This window comes from Neomonachus schauinslandi, chromosome 3, assembly GCF_002201575.2.
Source record: "Neomonachus schauinslandi chromosome 3, ASM220157v2, whole genome shotgun sequence".
In the NCBI taxonomy this organism is placed as follows: domain Eukaryota; kingdom Metazoa; phylum Chordata; class Mammalia; order Carnivora; family Phocidae; genus Neomonachus; species Neomonachus schauinslandi.
The window spans coordinates 130,599,992-130,615,592 of NC_058405.1; the positions used below are offsets into that span (position 1 = coordinate 130,599,992).

At 38.1% G+C, this 15,601-nt stretch overlaps 1 protein-coding gene and 1 pseudogene across 2 annotated transcripts in view; one reads left to right on the plus strand and one right to left on the minus strand.

Annotated features, from left to right (window-relative positions):
- Positions 1–15,601, plus strand: part of CERS6 (ceramide synthase 6) — a 304,965-nt gene that overhangs the window by 189,065 nt on the left and 100,299 nt on the right. The window lies entirely within an intron of this gene.
- On the minus strand, positions 145–707 carry LOC110591835 (annotated as a pseudogene).

Here is a 15,601-nt window from a genome sequence, read left to right on the forward strand (position 1 = left end):
ACAAAACTAACTGCTTTGAGAGAACGTTTTGCACTAGATTGATGATTTAAAAACAAGCTCAAAACCGACATGAAAACAAAGAGTTTTCCTCTCTTTCAGGACAAATGTTTTATGTGAAGTTATCCTCTTCAAACACCTTTGGTCTTAATTCTGGGTGAACCAGGATGGTTGCTTCCTGTCTCGTTCAATGATTCTCTTACCGCGATCTTGTTGAGACGCTGCCTCTCCTGTGTACAGCACCACAGTCTCCACGGAAGGAACCTTAAAAGGGCCCCCTTCTTGTTGCCCTGTCTTCTGATTTCTGCAGTCTCCTTGCACACCTTCTCATAGCGATAGCCACAAAGGACGTGTTTCAGTTTCAGGTGACCACATTCAGGACAAGCGTCAATATTGTTCTTAACTTTAATAAGCTTCTGAGGGTTTCTTCCCCTACAGGGGTTAACTTCAATGCTGCATCTGTTCTTAGGAGCTGCCATCCAAAAGATACTATCGGAAAGGCTGAAAATCTCCTTACTTCCATTGGTATCATTTGCTGGTTCTGTAAATATAGCTGGACCTTGGACTGCTAATGCTGGTCCCCACGGAGGACTGGGAAAACCTGGTCCGCTCTGCTGAAGTTTCCACTATAGTAGTTCCCAACAGCTCTGGAGGAGTCCCTGGGCTGCCGGCTACGGTGGGACGACAAGCGCCAGCATGGCCGACGCCATCTTCCTCACCCGAAGACCCCATTCTTTAATGTTTAAAAAAGGAGTTGCAGTTCCACATCCTGATGTTTTCTCTGTAGTTGTTTGCTTGTTCCAGGTTTCGTTCTGACATTAGGGGAGTCGATGGTAAAGGCCAAAGAAACATCTGTCCATTTTGGTAGGATAAGATTCATCTTGATTTTCCATTTTCTTCCCTGCAGGCGTCAGCTTTGGTATCTCATGAGGGGAAGGGAGGTACAGGAGTCACACATGCCAAGGAGTGTCCAGTCGTCTTAGTAGAGGAGCACTCTCCACTCTATTACCACGTCTGTCTGTTCACCATCAAATCCCTGGCAGAGCTGGTTTGTTTATTTCTCTAGTCTTCCCTCCCGCTCTGACCACTGAGAATGGCTCATCAGTTGTTAATTCCTTTTCATTTCCTTGGCTCTACCAACAAATACCAATGCCATCCGTAAATGAAATAGCCTAACTCCTGAAGCATTTAAGTCAACACCCAATTAATTCATAGAGAGATCCTGGGGCAATTTAAAATATCTTTCCCCCCTTATCTATTTATTCCATTCCAGAGGCAGTATCCAGTTGCTTTGGTCTACCTCATCTGACTTCCAGTGATTTTTTGGGCGAGGGTTTGCTGGAAGTCTACTTACTAGGTCTGTGCTGATGGTAGCTACGTGGTGCATTATTGTGACCCTTCTGGTTACCACGAAAATCTCTTTCACGGGATTTCTGGACAGTTTTGAATGTGCGTTTTTATTTTTCCTGGTACCAAATAAGGTCATCTTTGTAAAAACATTAGCAGTCGTTCATTGCTTCATATCCCATTTTTATCAGGATCACTCTTCTTGAACACCATAGGTAATAATACTTTCCTTCTGCTTTGGGGGTTGTGGCAACCCTGTGGATTGGGTGGAGGTGACATGGGTGGGCATGACTGAGGCGTGGCTGGAGGAGCTGGGGTGGTAAGAGAAAGGAAAGTGAGGATATGGGGGAGAAAGGTTTTTGTTTGTAAAGGACGGGGAGGTCTTCCTGGGAGGCACTTGTACTCCTTGTGGTAGGTCTCCTCAAGCGCTGAGCCGCCGAGAATCAGACTCACTAAACTACCTTACCCTTAGCAATGCTGAGAGACTAAAGAGAAGTCGGGCTTCTGATACTTTACGGTGAGACCTGTTGCAGTAGTGCGGGTTTGTACAATTCCCAGCTCCGTTTCCAACAAAGATTTTGAGTCTTACGAAGATAGCCCTTTCTCTTCCTCCTCTTAAGGAGAATCTGTGAGGGCCATATGATATGTTTCTCTTCCACAGCCATTCACACTCATGTTAAATATCTCCTCCATCACCTTTGGGACAACATGAAATTAGTTCTGTGAATTACAGGGAAGAAGAAAGAAGGAAATAACTTGTGCAGGGTTTTTAAAGTAACTTTAATATGAGTTCAGTCTAACATATCTAAGCCCTCAACCTGTTTCCAAATAAGTGTCTTTTGAAAGAATGGCTAATATCCCAGTTATCAGGCAGTTCATAAAACAAAGCCCTGCTCTTCTAAGGATTGATTATTTGTTAGCTGGTGAAACATTTTTGTGTGGTATGTTGTTGCTTCCAAGTCTCCTTCTCATACATTATCTCATTTTGCTTTTCTGTAGCTTCACAACAAGCCTCATATAATTAGACCTTGTGAAAGACCTATTAAAAAAGTAGCTGTAAGTGACTGCAATTTGCAGTCACATTTGCTGACAGGCAGTGATGATGCTAATGACATAAGAGAACTTGGTTCAAGGAAACCGGTCATTAGGGTCACTAGTTGATCCTTGGCCAGAAGCTTCATTAATAGGAAAATTGTCACTCTCTGCTGCCAGATGACCTCAGGATTTTTGCCTCTGTTCAGGTTGATATTCAAAACGTTGCCTCTAAAAATGGAATACCATCTAATGATTAGGAGCAAATTTATGAATAACTCTAATAAATTTAATTTTAAGAACTGTTAGTTTAGTAACTAATTTATTGCTTGATTATAGGAATTAGGTCATGTAGCCATTATCTGAGCTCGGGTCCTTTATTTTCAACAGAAACTCAAGCATGTTTAATAAACTACATAACTCATTAATAGTCTTTAAGTCCTAAGTCCTTACCTACTAAATGAACAGGTTGAGATACTAAGAAAAGAGAAAAAAATGAATTGCTAAGTGTTTTTTTTTAGGCATCCTTGTATTAGTTGTATTTCAAGTTTAAATAGATGTGAACATTTACAAAGAGCTAAAATGATGAGTAAGGTTACCAAACAAATAAATGAGTAAAATAACAACAAAAAAACCACCCCAATTTATTATTACATAAACAACAGCAAAAATATCCTAGGAAACCTGGCTTTTCCCTCCCCTCCCACCCATTAAAAAGCACATAGGGAGCCTCCTGGGTCTGTCTTAAAAGGATCACACTGTCCCTATTGCTCTGTCTCACAAACACACAGACACACATTCTTTCACATTCATTCAGTTTCATTCCTTTTAAGAGTAAATGAAAAGTCTTGTTGGAAAGATAACTAGGATACCTGTTTTAATTCTGTGGCCAGGTGACTGTGTTCTTTTTTCCCACCTGATATTGACAGTATCCATAGACATCTTGGTCCAACAATCAGCCTTTATATGTGATGTATATTCAGATACGTGGAGTGACTTATATGAAGTCTGACTTCTTTAAAGGTAGCATGCAAAAGCATAATCAGGTTGTTGGAAGTAAGATAAACATGAAAGAATGTTTTTAACAGTATTTTTGTTAGAGTTAAAATCATTTAAAGGTTTGTGAATCCCTCAGAAAAATAATAAAACCTACTAAATGTTCTGTTTATAAATGACTGTTTTTCCAGTGAAACCCGAAGAGATTTAAACCCTAGGATGGCACCCCACGGGGCTCACCACAGCTACCATTTCCAGTGGCTGATCCACGTTATTGATGGAATACATTTTCAATTAGATGGATTTGACACAGATAACAGCCATCTTGACTGCATCAGGGAACTATTCATAAAACAAGGCCATTCCTGTGCAGGTGGAATTTTTTTTTCCTTGCAATACAAAGAAGGATTATAGTTCTCCTTTGAAAGAGAATATTTAAAAACCTGTCTTAAAATTATATGGCCTGAGGACATTTTGTGGTAGGCTACCCTACTTTAATTGTCTTAAATATTTGTGAGTTATTGTTTTCAATTACTTCTTATGTCCTTAGGTTTATCAACTACACATGACTGTTTTAAAATCTTCCTCACTGTTATTTGGCTTCCCTAGTTTTATCACCAATCTAGGATATCTCTTCTGTGGACTACTGCACAGAAAAGTGGTATCTTCTGCCAGAAAAGCTAATAACTGTGACCCTAGAATTCTGCCAAAACCAATAAGTGAATTGGAACTTACAAATCCCTGCCTTAGCAATATGCCCTGGGACATGGAAAATATTTCTCTTTAGTAAATAGTTAGAAGATCATCTGCTTGGAAGTGATTGTTAGATGGCCTTTTTTGGCACCATGTGAATGTTGGAAAGAAAAGATACTGGGACGAGATGATTCTCATTATCAGCCGTTCTGTAATGCATTTTCCTTAATATATCTTCCTAATGAATTTTAGAGTTGAAAACCTTTGGTTTTAAATTATTAAGCACTTAAACTAATAAACCCAGACTCTTCATGCATCTCAGGAATCCAAAGATATCAGAGCCTAGGGAAAGAAATTACAATTTGATATGGTAATATCATATAGAATGTTAAAAATGATTTAATTGGATTTTGGTTTTAATCATTGGAATAGTGTTGCTAAAGTCAAGGTTATAGGTACAATCTATTGTAATGGTCTATGAGGGGTACATTTTCAAAATGTATGCCATAACTCACAAGGCAAGACGTATAGAGGCATATGAATGAATCATGGTGGCCACACCAGTGCAAAACCAGCTCTAAGAATGCTCTGGCCATCAGTTAGTGGTAGAATTTTGTGTGGAAGTCTATTTTATGTCATGACATTTCAATTTTTGTTAATTGAAGATGGGTAATCCCAAGGCTTAAGCTCATGCTTTTATAGAACACATTTACAAAGCCCACACAATATATTCTTAATGATAATCTCAAGAACTCTGTGGTAGATGAAGTGTCTGAAGGCCAGGGAAGTTGATGTGACCATGGTTCATTCTTCACACATTCTGAGCCCAACCAGGGTTTTAACAAGCCTGTTATATCCTAAGTTAGGTGTTATATGCTGCTAGACAGCAGCCATGCACGCCTAATAATCAGGACAGTGCACATTTTGGCCTCCAAGAGGAAAGTACCATGTTTGCGTGTGGGCTTCTTGGGTTTTAGTCTAATCAAGGTTGATAGACCTTTCCTTCTAAATAGATCCTACAGTGTTAGCAAGAGAGATTCTGCCTTGATGGTGGCAGCCATTTATTCCAAAGATGATGATACTACTCATACTGAATTGACTTGTGTACAGAATGAGAAACATATGGAAGTTTTAAAGGGATAAATGCACATTTAGAAGTTTCCAACAAAGAAAATTCTCAGGCGCCTGGGTTTAGAATGGAGTTTGGGATTCTGTATAGTATTTTCTTCCTACATAGTGTGTGTGTTTTCATGATAGATCCTTAACTCCTCTGGCTTTGGATTTCTCCTTTTGTAGCAGGTGAAAGACCTGGAGCTATGATTATATATACATTACAAAAAAAAAAAAAAAAGAACCTGTCTCAGCCTGGAAAACATTAAGTTTTCAGAATTGATAAAATGTAAAATGAAAAGAAAACTCAAAAGTACATAGAGTCAAAGTTGAGAAAAATAAGACCGAAGAGGCAAAATTCCAAGAACTTCTAGAGGTACAAGAGTTCTTTCGAAGCTGTACAGCCACTTATTTCACCTGTTCACCTATTTTACTGTTGCTGACCAGGTGTCAGTACTTCCTTGTATATGCTTGGATAGCTTATCACAGTACTGTGAACTTCTAGAAAAATCTGTGAGCTATTTATATTTCATACATTAAGATAACTGAAGAAGAATTTAGAATTATACTCATTAAAGAGTTTTCATTACTCCTCAGTTTATGCTTGATTCCTTGTGATAACTGAATGTACTTTCTAAGTGGAAATGTCAGGTCATTGGCAGAGGCATGGACTAGGTGGTAATTTCGCTAGAGAAGCTGTTCTGAACTTCACCATGGTGGGCAAGCTGTATCATAAACTAGTGTTTATGCTAATGGAGAAAGAAATTTTGATAATACCTTCTCATTTCATCACTTCAGTAGCTCATGTTAAAGTACCAAAAGAGTATGTATGGTATGTCTGATGTGTTCAGACAGAGCAAATTGGTAAACATGAAATAGAGGACAAAGGGGAAACCAATGAGAAAAGAAGGAAATTGCCTTATAAATGTTTTCATGAATTGTTAGCAGGACTGACTGCTTTCCAAGGGGTTTACTTTAAGCCTGATAGGATAGATCAGCACATCCAGCTTGGCATGTGTTTGTGAGGGCAATTCATTTCTACTCACTTCAAATTGTGGGCTTTTCCTTTAGTATATTGTACATTACATCTAAATGTTACATAATCTGCTTGCCTGACAAATACAAATGTCGATTACCAAGCAGGACTGACTGCTTTCATCTTAATGTGATGGAACATATTCATCATATTTTCTAAGAAATAACCTGGCAGTGTTTCCTCTTATTCATATCAGAGGGTAAGTCATCCTCTCTGGCCTCTGCTCAGTACTAGGCTCCTGTCCCCACACAGAAGAGGAAACTCTTTACTGAGGCTTAGGAGTCTGAACTTTCAGGCAAGAACCACTGTCCCCAGTATTGGGCATGTTCAGCCTATTAAGGGCTTAGGTGAGAAAAAAATTCAAGGATGATGGTGTAAATAGCTACACAGAGTGAGTGTTTATCTCTTTGCCTGGCACAGTGCTAAAATTTGTGTAAGTAATCATTATTTCTCACAAAATCCTATGGGCAGATAAGGAAACTGAGGCACAGAAAAGTTGGATAATTTGACCACATTCATAAAGTCTATGGCGGGGCCATCATTTGAACTCAGGCCATCTAGTCTCAGAGTCATGCTATTAACCAGGGAGTCCCAGGCCTTCAGATTAAACTGACCCCCTTCAGAAATGTTTTTATGAATTACATTTGCTGTGTTGATATCACCTTCTGTGGGGAGACATTATGAGAAGTCTTGTAAAACCTGTCATTGTGAAGATTATGAGAGTAATATCAGGATATTCTGTGTCACACAGTATCTTCTTTGTGAGGGTTCCTACGAAAAATTTCTCTTGGTTCTTAATAATGAGAATAGGTAAACTCCCGGAGCAAATTAGTCTCATTTTATTTTCTGGACATTGTAAACTTCCCATTTCAAACTAATCACTAGAAAGCTAATAATTGTATTTATAGCCTTCCCTTGGTTTGTCTTTATGGTTTTGTCAGCCTTGCCTTTGTCACTGCCTTTTTCTTTTCTTTTCTTTTTTATTTAATTTCACATTTAAAAACTAATTTTAAAATTCAAATTATACATGCACATAGAAATAAGCTCAAATGGTATGGAAGAACATAAAAATGAAAAATCTCCTTCTCTCTGTCCCATGCCAATTTCTACCCCTAGTTTTTAAAGTACTTCTTGAATATGTAGAAGATATTTTGTATAAACAGTATATATGTGCATTATTTTAAATAATAGAATCACGCTAATAACATACATTGTTCATCACATTATTTTAAAATTTCTATTTTTTTTTTTTAGATTTTATTTATTCATTTGAGACACAGAGATACAGAGATAGAGAGAGCATGAGCAGTGGGAGAGGCAGAGGTAGAGGGAGAAGCAGACTCCCGGCTGAGCCAGGAGCCCGATGTGGGGCTCGATCCCAGGACCCCTGGGATCATGACCTGAGCTGAAGGCAGACGCTTAACCATCTAAGCCACCCAGGTGCCCTAAAATTTCTATTTTAACTAGAGAAATTATCATAAGATATGTAAATAAAAGTTAATACTAACCCCAACCAACATCTTCTTTCTCTCTAAGGTATGCAATGTTAACACTCCTTGTGGTATCTTATCTTAATTATAATACTATTTTTCCATGTTGTCTGTTTCTGTTTTTTTAAATCGCCTGTACAATGAACTCTTTGCAAACTTGGACTGTGGCTTTGGTCATTACAGTGTTCCTGGAGCATATCACAATGACCAGCATAGAATGAGCATTTAATAGACAAGGCAGTCACCCAAATGAGAGAACATATAGATGAAGATATGAATGCCACTTCCTTTGTATAGAACATTCTAAAAAAGAGCCAAAGTGGGTTGAGCCTGAGCATGGCATTACAACACAAAGTCAAGAAAACACATTATTTGCTACTTAAGAGAAGAGAAAATTCCGATGGAATAAGAATATGGAAATAGCTTGTTTGGAGTGCACATATGCTCTCTCTTACCAGTACAAGAGCAAAGGCATATGGGTTCTTAAAGGACTTTGGAGTAGAAATGAAAATTCCTGTACATGTTTACATGGCTGGCTGGGAAGTTCACTCAGCAAAACATTCAACACATATCTACTGAGCAGCCTCTACGTATGAGGCACCGTGGGGACATTACAGTCAAGTTAGAGTTTCTGGCCTTAAGGCATCTATAGATAAAAGAATCTAGAACCTAGCTTTACCCTCTCCCCTTTCTCCTCTACCCCAAATAAAGGAGATTATGTTACCATAGCACCTGATCATCATCTAATAATGTTTTCTTTTTTTCCCAGTTTCTAAAGATCTCTCCTTTTTATGAGGTTCCTGGTAATGTTTTCTCTTGTAACTAGCAATGCCTTGTCACAGTGAAACTTTTCTTTCTTTTTTTTCTTTTTTTCTTCTGAGTGGTGGGATTGGTACACAATGTAAAAATGTTTGTCTAAATGTTTTTAGACTATGTTCCAACCTCTGTAAAGAATATAAAACAAATACGGTAAGAAAAAATTTGTTCATAAAATTTTGACCACCCTCTGTGACTTTTCAGATATGTTCGTAGGAATTGGAAATCTTCGACTAGCACATCTTCTCTGTGAGAAAAGTAATAGCAATGCTGTCGTCTTTGGGTTTCCCCTTTCTCTAAAGATTCCAAATAGTCTGTCAGTATCACGTTGTCTTTTTTCATTATTTTCTTTTTGTTTCAGCTTAGTTCTAAATCCTTTTGAAAGAAAAACTTATCTGTGCCTCTTTTTTTTTTTTAAATAGGTAAGTTTGTCACATTATGGAATAAAGCTATTTGACCTAGAGCGAGTTCAAAATTGACCACCTCTCTCCTAGGGTACATGCTTTGGATCCTTTGAAATCTGGTGTTTAAACATAGAGGCATGATAATTAGAAAAAGTTTCTGATTTTAATGCAACAGAACAAAGAAGGGTGCATTTTGAGTCCAGACAATAAATGTATGGAGGATTCCTATCTGGAGTAGAGGTGGGGGCCAAAGGTTGCGTGCGGTCAGGGCAACCCTCTCTGGGTTGCTTCTTAGCATCAGCAGTCCTGGAGTTTCTGTTGGAGGCAGAAAGGAAAAGAAAAGAAAGGAAAGGGAGAAACCAAATGAAATTCAAGTACAGTTATATCATAACACTGAATATGCTAGAAAAATGCTTATTTAAATTTGCTATTATTGATGTCCTTAATTATATTTTTAAATGAAATGAAGATCAAGAAATCATTTCAGTTAAGCATGTAAGATTACCTGTTAGACTATCAGCTGGAGAATTATGATGTCTATTAATTATAAGTAATTTTCCAAGTACCCAATGTACCATTGGTAGACAGGCTCTAATTTACAAATTATAGGCAATGAGTGGAAAGGGAGCATAGTTGTCCACATTTTTCATCTCTAACTGACAAAATCTTTTCCCCAATTCAAGGTTTTGGGAAGACACACTACATTTCTTATCTTTGGCTTGTATTCGCTCCAGTTATTCATTAGTAGTTCAGAGGGTTATTGTTTCCTGAGAGCAAATTTAATCCTGACATTTTCACTCCTCAGATTGGGAATTAGGTTTTGTCTTTCTTGCATGCATTTAGGGCAGGCAATGTAAAGTTATCAGGGGTATTTAGCTAAGAATCACCAGCACCTTTGAAAACCAGAATCCCCGAGGAGAGCCAAATACACAGCGTAACAAGATACAGAGGAATCAATACTGCAGGTTTCCCACAGGAATGCAGTACAAATGTCTGCATAGAAAGCTACGTGCAGCTGTACTTGATGGGGGACAGGGGATCTTACATTAGCAGTGCACTTGGGCTCCTTTCTTCTGTCTTTTTGTATTATATTGCTTAGGATCAAAAGATAGTTTTCAGATTATTTTTATCACAAGATTTGTGCAAATAGATTGGTTTACAGATATATTGCTGTTTCTTTCAAATAAAAGCATTTTGCTCTCTAATAAAATAGCTGGCTTAAGCATCAGGACAGCCTATTACAATAAGTGAGGTCTCAATAATAATTATTTTCAGCTGAGATCCTTGGGTCCTGGTGTCCCATTTAGTGCTCTATTTTTTAAATTATCTACAATTTTTCTTATTTCTATGACCCTGGCTTTTGTTTTTATTTTTGCTAATTAGAATATGCTTTTTCTTACCAACTTAAAAAAAGCATTCTTAAGAAAAAAAATTTTAAAAAAATAAATTAAAAAAAAGCATTCTGGAACCAGTGCTTTTCCCCTACTTCTTTATATTTTATATTCTATTAAATGATTTCTGGATTTCACACAATCATTTCTGTTGGCTGGTACAATTGCACCATTAAATAATAGTAAATAAAACAGTGGGAGGCGGGGAGGAGGGTGTTGTAGCAGGAAGAACAGAGCTGGTGCAAGGCTGGCTACAAGGCAGAGTCTGAAGTGAGCAGCCGAACCAGCAAAAACCCTGAAAAGAAAGGTAGACTCAGAGAGCTGAGTCTCCAGCCCGGGATCCCTTGGACAGGGAACATGGTGTAAAGTCTGGAGCCTCCTGCCAAACATGTTGACATATAGTAGATACTTATAATAACTTCTGAAATACGCCTTGTGTACTGACTGGTCAGGCATAGCCAAGAGTAACAAAATAAGGTTGAGGATTTAAAAAAAAAATCCCAGTGATAAATGAAAGCCTGAATTTGGATGAGAATGATACATATTGTTAGGAATTTAATTTCTTGGTAAAGATAGAGCCTGTTTCAATTCAGATCTTTAGGAAGTTGGTATTATTTCACATTTATTTAGCACTGTGTGGTTTTCTTTGAAAACTTGATGCTTTGGGGGCTACTTATATGTATTAATGCTTCCACTCCACCAGTTAAATACTTGCAGAGTATTTTTTCCCCAAAGTTAAATGTGATATAGTACTTTTTAAAATGCATTATTAGTTTGGTTGGTGATTCATGGCTTTTGGACTTTTGAAATTCTATATAAGGATTATAATTTTAAAATAATGCAAAAGATCATAGGAAAATATGACGGCAGTCTAGCAGTTCAGAACTGGTATTGGAATGCAGAATTTTTTAAAACAATTATAATTGTTATACATGTATAATAACATGTACAATTACGTGTATAATAACAATTATAACAAATATAAATTCAACTTGTTTTCTATGTAGAGATTTTAGAACCTATGGACAGTTAATTTGTGTCAACTTTACTCTCATGCATATACATACATTGCATAGTTCATATTGTGCCTTGCCTTTTCACTTATTACGTGGCAAGCATTTCCCCATGTCTTTAACTAATATTTGAAAATATTATTTCAACAGTTGGACAATAAACCATCGTGTGGATTCACCATAAGCTACTTAAGTATTCTTGTAGTGGTATATATAATGCAAACTTCAAAAAAAAATCTCTAACTCTTTCTCCAGTCTTAAAATTTATTGAAATCTTTTTGTCTTTGATAAAGTTTGGGTCAGTTTATTAAACACACACACACACACAAAGAAGGCTGCTCTTCAGTAACAAGTTACTACCACCAAATTCCCTTCTCTCTTAGCAACTACACACATCTGCAGAGACAAAGGATCCTTCTCCTTTCACATGGGAGCTGTGGGTACTTCCTTCAGCCAGCTGGAGAAGTGGGAGGCCGTTGTGCTTCATCCCTCTGAAAAGCAGCTGCTACCTCTCAGAGCCCATTCCCCCTGCCTCGTAGCTGGACACAGTTCTGCCAATGAAACAGCACCTGCCTCTCTTGCAGCTGGCAGCCAGGACAGCAGTTGGGAGAATTGCTGTGGAAAGTGCCTGTTGGGGAATCTTGTCAAAGGGAAACATGAGGCCTTCCTTATCTCTCCGTGCTGCCTGCCACGTGGATGTGAGGGCTCTGGCAGCTTTCTTGGACCTCAGGGACTAGGTCCACACCCTGTGAGTGGCAGAGCAGTGAGCAAGGAGGAACTCAGGTCCCTGAAGACTTTGTGAAACCCGTGATACAAGTCCCAAATCACTTATTTTCAGACATTTTAGGTAACAAATGAATGCCCCTACCTTTTCTTAAGTCCCTGTTACTTTGTTCTCCTAGGCAACTAAACCTAACCTATAGTTGCCCATATCTTTTCTAAGATCTGTCCTTATGATTATATAAGAGATTTCTTGGCAGAGGTGAGCAGAATGGCTAATGAAAAGATGGTTTTTACTAGTAAACAACCACAAATTCTACAAGTGCTCATTTCTCCTGAAGTACATGAATCTCTTACTTAGAATATGATCATTGCTTTTACTCCAGCAATTGGAAAAAAAAATCAGGACTGAAAATATGGTGGGTATGATAAAAGTTATTTAAAAATTTACTGCCATTTACCTGAGTTCTTGTTTAGCAATAATTATAATAAGAGGTCACCTTTACTAACTGAGCACTTTCTGTATGCTTGACACTATTAAACATATTACATGGGAGATCTCATGGAACCCATAATACCCACAGGGGCCTGTTATATCCCCTTTAGCAAACGAGGAAATTACTCCCCAGCAGTCCCCTCCCCAGTAGCCCGGATCCCCTTTATCTGCTCTCCTTTTTCTCTGTAACACTCATGGACTTTTCACATGTTATATAATTCATTTTCTCTGTTGGTTTTTTTGTTGTTGTTGTCTGTCTCTGCACCGTAGAATATAAGCTCGATAAGGCCAGGTATCTTTATGTGTTTACTGCTGTCTGCCACACACCCATAACAGGGCCTGACGTGCAGTAGTCACTCAAATTCTCACAGAAATGGAATAGAGAGATTGTGTCCCTTGCTCAAGGCGTTGTACTCTGAATTATGCTGTATTGTCTTCCAAGCTGCTTGCTTTTTCTAACATTTGACAAAATGCTCTTCTGAGTTAATTATTAAATGACTTGGAGGTTCTAAGGTAACATTCTTAAAAAATTAACAGGTTGTGTTTTTTGAGCAGTTTAAGCTTTAGAGAAAACTTGAAGAGTTCCCACATACCCTTTCTCTTCCCCCCCAGTTTCCCCTATTATTAACATTTCCCACCAGTGTGGTACTTATGTTACAGTTAATAGGCCATAGTTATATTAGGGTTCACTGTTTGTGTCGTATCGTTCTGTGGGTTTGGGTAAATGCTTAGTGACATGTATCCACCTTTATAGAATCCTATAGAGTAGTTTCACTTGCCCCCCACATCCTCTGCACTCTGCTTATTCATCCCTCCCTCCTTCTTCCGACTCCTGATTACCACTGCTCTTTTTATCATCTCCATAGTTCTGCCTTTACCAGAATGTCATATAGTTGTAAATTACAGTATCTAGCCTTTTCACATTGGCTTCTTTCATTTAAGCAATATTCATTGTCAGATTCCTCCCATATCTTTTCATGACTTGATAGCTCATTTCTTTTTATCACTGAATAATATTCCATGGTGTGGATGTACCACAGTTTGTTTATCCCTTCACCTGTTGAGATCTTGGTTGCCTCCGCATTCTGGCAATTTATGAATAAAACTGCTTTTAAACATTATGTGAACAAAAGTTTTTAAATCATTTGATTAAATTCTACAGAGGGTGATTGCTTGATTCTGTAATATTTATTTTGTGCTTTTATAGTGGGCCTGCATTGACAACCAACACGGAGAAGCCATTTAAATTTGAGCCAGGAATGAGGAATATGGAGTTTCCTTTTTCAGACTCTCTTCTCTTGAAGAGTGTCCTAAAACCATATTCCAATACTATGTGTGAAAGACCTGAAGGATGAACATGAAACATGAATACACTATTTCCCAAATCAGTTCTTATGTTCTTAATACTTTGTAATACTCTCAACTCCTATCTTGTGTTTATATTGTAGCACATCACACTAATTAAAAAGTAACTTGCATTCAATCGTCTTTGTTCATTCTCAACAAAAATAAGAATATGTGTCACAGAAGGATGGTGGATATTTTCATGTATGACCTGGATAAGGCTCCTCTGTTTTCTGCACTATCGTACAGTATTATTTTATTTCTTCTTATTATTACAAATTGGAGAAGCCAAGCAACGTATCTCTGGATTGGGACTTTCTAAGTTTAACAAATGGTGTAGTCCATGCTGCTGTAGTGGCATTCAGAAAACCCTGAAGCAGGGAAACCCAGACCTTATCCAGCAATGTACTTTATCAAGTTCTGAAGCACAGTTGAGGATGAAGAAGTAGCAGGACACATCCCACTTCTGCTAACGGGGATGTTTTGTGAGTAATGTGACTGTTCTTGTTACATGGAGAGTTTCCTGTCATGCTTTTCTTTATCCAGCGTCGCCCTGCCTCTTGAGCACCCCAATGCTTTCTTCCTTGTCATGCTCCTGCCTTCCTATTCCAAACATGAACTATTGATTCCACACTCTTGATGTATTTTGCTGCATGAAAGAAAAAGTTATCAGAGACTTGAGTGTATGTGTTACCTCTTTGTATAAAATTCTCCTTTTTCTGATAGCTATTTGGCAGGTTTTTTTCTATCCTTTTCTGATCTGGTCTCTCCAGATAAAAACCACCACTGTATTATTCACCTAGCCCTGACTATTCAGGGTCATCATCGATTCCTTTCTGTGTTTCAGATAAGGAAAACAAAGTAAGCAAAAACACAGAGGCTTGGCATGGGAGCCTCTGTTAATTAAACAGGTATTGGAGTACTTATCTGTTTTGATGTGCTATATCCAAGATAATAGGCAAGGCCCTCAAAGAGTTCTGTTGAGTGCGGGAAGCAGACAAGTAAACAGATATTTGCAGCAAAGTAGATACGTGTTATGAAAGAAATATGCATGGGCTTCTGTGAAGCTTGTTTGGGGGGACCCTGAGCAGTCATGTGTGACTAGAGCATAAGGTTTGTGTTTGGTGGGGCCTCATGGACAAAGAGACAGAGATGTGAAAGGACAAATCTGAAAAGGTGGGTTGAAGCCAGGTTGTAAATTGCCTTGAAATCACAATAAGGAGCCTGGGCTTTATGGAGCAATTGGTGTGGAATCATCAAATGTTTTTAAAAGAAGAGCAAGTCAACCTGGATTCCCAGTCTGTTTTCTGACTTTGTCCTCGACTTTGCATTTCTATCCCCTTTATTCCTCCTCTGGCATTCCCCATCTTATATACAGACATCACCATCTGTAGCAGCCAACCAAGTGGAGATCTTGGGATTGTCTTCACTTCCTCTCCACCCTCTACCCCATGGTCAACAAGACGGTATATGCTAGTGACTTTGTATGGCATGGAACTTTCATTCATCTCCTCTCTCCATTTTTAGCTCTGATCTTTTATCAGATTTCATGCTATTAAACTGCACCGATTATTCTTCAGTATACAGAGATTAGGTAAATTATTTTACTGTCTTGCTTCAGCAAATGAGGGTAAATACTATTAAATCTCTTTGTAAGATTAAAGTTGTATGTGTGACATGCTTTTTATGGATACTGGAAGCAATATTAGGAATTCA